Source organism: Heterodontus francisci, unplaced genomic scaffold (assembly GCF_036365525.1).
Source record: "Heterodontus francisci isolate sHetFra1 unplaced genomic scaffold, sHetFra1.hap1 HAP1_SCAFFOLD_337, whole genome shotgun sequence".
In the NCBI taxonomy this organism is placed as follows: Eukaryota; Metazoa; Chordata; class Chondrichthyes; order Heterodontiformes; family Heterodontidae; genus Heterodontus; species Heterodontus francisci.
In genome coordinates this window covers 1,902,470-1,906,410 of record NW_027141841.1, presented here as the reverse complement: position 1 = coordinate 1,906,410, position 3,941 = coordinate 1,902,470, and the positions used below count along the sequence as shown (strand labels likewise).

The 3,941-nt window shown below is 45.2% G+C and overlaps 1 pseudogene; it reads right to left on the bottom strand.

Moving 5' to 3' along the window:
- Positions 1 to 360: 360 nt before the first annotated feature.
- LOC137364895 (histone H4-like) lies at positions 361 to 671 on the bottom strand (annotated as a pseudogene).
- Between the last annotated feature and the right edge of the window lie 3,270 nt (positions 672 to 3,941).

Here is a 3,941-nt window from a genome sequence, read left to right as displayed (position 1 = left end):
GGAGTGATGTGGCTTTTCACTGAGGGCATGTGTCGACTGGGGAAATAACTAAGTGTAGAGCCTCGGGCACTGTTTACACAGCCTGTTTAGAAAATCAAATCCACTGCACATCCTTGCTGCAAATGAAATGTCAAATTCGGGGATTCCAGTTTTTTTCATCCCGAACACAGCAGATTGATTGAACAAACAATTAAAAGTAAAATACTGCGAATGCTGGAAATCTGAAATATTTCAGATTGATTGAACTGTTCTGAACAGCCTATCCCAGCTCCCATTTCTCGGTCACTGCTCTCTCTGTGAGGCGGTGGGTGGCTCTTAGAAGAGCCTTTGTTTTGTGTTTGCTGGAAAGGGTCAAATTGTTCAACCGCAGAATCCGTAGAGAGTGCGGCCCTGCCGTTTCAGAGCATACACCGCTTCCATGGCAGTGACCGTCTTGCGCTTGGCATGCTCAGTGTAGGTGACCGCATCCCTGATCACATTCTCCAGGAAAACCTTCAACACCGCGCGAGTCTCCTCATAGATCAAACCCGAGATCCGCTTGACCCCGCCAGGGCGAGCCAGGCAGCGGATTGCTGGTTTGGTGATGCCCTGGATATTATCACGAAGCACTTTGCGGTGCCTCTTTGCTCCGCCTTTGCCAGTCCTTTGCCTCCTTTACCTCTGCCAGACATGATGATTCTTCACTCAGATCACTACACAATATAAGAAGCAGACTCTTGCAGGCTCTACTTTACACAGACAGCCCGGACCTGCCTGAGAATGGCAGAGAGAGCAGGAAGGGGAGGAGACAGAGTGAAGATTGAACAGAGAGCAGATGGGGAGGAGACACCCAGAGTGACAGACAGAGAGAGAACGGCCCCTCATCTTTCAGCTCCACCTCCAGTTTCCTCTGGTTCGCCAATTTCAAACCCTTTATTAACAGTGGAACCGAAACCCAGCTCTCCACACAAACCCTTCCAGACTCGGCCTTCATAGTCAAGGCTTTCCAGAAAGCCGGAGCTTTTAAATATGGTTCCGCTACAATTAACACTCAGTAATATTCCCACCTAAACACAGTCCATTCTATAACAAATAACCTACTCAGTAACATCACCATTTCCACAAACATCCGCTTCCAGCAGTTTACAAACACCTTATTGCAGCTGTTTGGGGAATCTCCTGCGTTAAGATTGGAGTTGGAAAGCGGCCTTTACCCGGCAGTGTTACCGTCTCACACTGAATCTGCCAGACATCCTGTTGATCTGCCTCGTTCCCCACTGTCTCTCTTGACTATTACATGGCACGGGTAGTATTTCAGAAAGTACTGCAATGGAGGGAGTGCTGGGGACTCCAGGCCAATCCTGGAGGGATGGGGGAAATATCTTTAGAAATTCCCTGGAGAGAATCGTGATATGACAGGTCTCCAGGGACAGACCAAGGAGAGAGTGTGCACATTGAATGGAAACATGGCAATAAGAATTGGGGATTCAGGAACACAATCCTCTCTGATGGGTTACAGCCTCCCCTCTGCTCCTGCTCTTTACGAGACACTTTTCCAGTTTAAATTTATGGACAAGGTGGGTTAGTTGCTCTCAGGGTGGGTGGAGGGAGAGGAGCCTCAGTGGCCATGGGTGGGACAGGGAAAATGGAGACAGAGAACCAGGACTCCGGTCACTCTCCAGCGATGTCTGCTGGAAAGTATCTGTGGATCGGATGATGCCAGGGGCCCATGGAGAGGGGAAGGGGGTGGGGTGATGGAGTGAGGAGGTGGAGAGGGAGTGTTCGTGGTGTCACAGCCAACCCCCTGCCCAAACCAAACTCCCACATCCCAGCATTATATTGTCCAATTCCTGGAGGCGGAGGATGGCGATTCCCGTTGGATGAATTTCTAATTTTCGGCATCTTATCCTGATAAAATCACCAGTTCTGAAGGAGGCCATTCTGTACTTATTCTCAGGTCATCGAGGGGTCATCTTTCCCTTTTCAGCTCCTGACTGCTGGTATTTTTGCTGTTAAATATGAAATGCAACGTATGTTCGCAGCTGTTTCTGCCCTGTTGCAGCCATAGGAACATAGAAATGGGGGTCAGCCATTCAGCCCCTCGAGCCTGCTGCACCTTTCAATTAGATCCTGGCTCACCTGTATCTTAACTCCAGCTACCTGCTGTAATTTCATAAACCCTCAGACCGTCACTGGATAAACATCTCTCAATCTCAGGTTGGAAATTGTCAATTGACCCTCAGGTTTATCTGATTTTTCGGAGAGAATTCCAGGTTCCCACTACCCTTTGTGTGAAAATGTGCTTCCCGGCAATATTCCTGAAAGGCAGAACTCTAATTTTTGAGTTCTCTCCCTTTGTGGTGGAACTGCTTGTTTACAGATCAGACCGAAGTCCACACTGCAGAACAAACAGCTTTTCCTCTGATCCTGTCACTTCAGCTTTGGATTTGAAGCTCATGCCTCTTTCCATGATGATTCTTTGTGCCCTATCTCTGTAAATGGTTATGCCTGTCTTTTTGTGGGGTATGTCAAACATTCTTTTTTCCAGTCCTACTCAGGACCCCACCCCAGCTCTTTTTCCGGTACAATGATGACTGGATCAGTGTCATTTCCTGCTCCGGCTCCGAACTGGAAAATTTCATCAACTTCGTTTCCGATTTCGCCCTCACTGTGGTTGACAGGGCTCTCAACCCTTTTTATTCTTTTATTTTATCTTTTTTTTTAACCATGTGCCTGCCTTAAACTTGTTTTTTCAAGTATGTGCTTTTGGACAGAACTATTGATTATTCTTTCATTAACACTCTCTCTGCACTAATATTTTGTCTTTCACTACACCATTAGCACACTCCCTTTGCCTTTGCCCCATGACCTCCTTGTCAGTTAATCTCTCCTGCCCTCTGCCCTATTACACACCTTCCCTTTTGTTCTCTTCCCCACCTCCCCCCACCCCCGCTTCACTTGCTTAAAACCTATTACATTGAATGCGGGACAAATTCAATCCATCTTTTGTACTGTATGAGATTAATTTTGACACACTTTCTGGTACATTATGTGACAGGGAGTTTAATTCTACATCTATCTGTCTGTGGTACTGTGTCTGAGTGTGAGATTATTTCAGTGTCAGTCTATGAAACTAAATGTGATTGTGTGATTCATTCTGTATGTCAATCATGAGTATTGTATGTGAATGTGTGGCAGCTTCTGTATCTATCTGCTATTGTGGCTGAATGTGGATATCATTCGGTATCTGTCAGTGTCCAGAGCTAAATGTGAGTGTGAGATTCATTGTGTATGCATCAATCTTACAGTCAGAATGTGACTGTGTGATTCATTCTCTATGTGTCAGTCTAAGGTACTATATCTGCCAGTGGTTTTAATTATGTGTCTGTCATTGTATGTGAGTCATTTTATGGTCTCACTGTATATCTGTCAATCTCTGGTTCTTTCTGTGAGAGTGAGATTAATTCTCTATCTGCTGGTCTCTGAAATTAATTGATTTTGTGACTCACTCTGTGCCTGTCAGTCTATGATACTGTGAATAAGAGGGGAATATATATGGTGTCTATCTGAAGTTGGTATCGAGTATGATTGTCGGATTCATTGTGCATCTATCAGTATCCAGACTGAATGAGAAATAAGGTTCATTCTGTACGTGAAAAGCTCTGGTATTCTATGCAAGTGAACTCGAATGTACCTGTCAGTCTTTGACACTGTATCTGATTATGGGATTGACTCAATACCTTTCAGACTTTGGTACTATGCATATGTGTGGTTTAGGTTCTGCATGTTAGTCTCTGTTACTCCATGTGAGTGTGGAAATCCTTTATGTATCTGTCAGTCTCTCACAATGAATTCAAGTGTGGGATTAACTCTCTTTTCAACAGTATCTGGTACTGACTGTGAGCATGTGACTCCGACAGTATCTGTCAGTGTTTTCTATTGTATGTGAATGTGCAATTCCT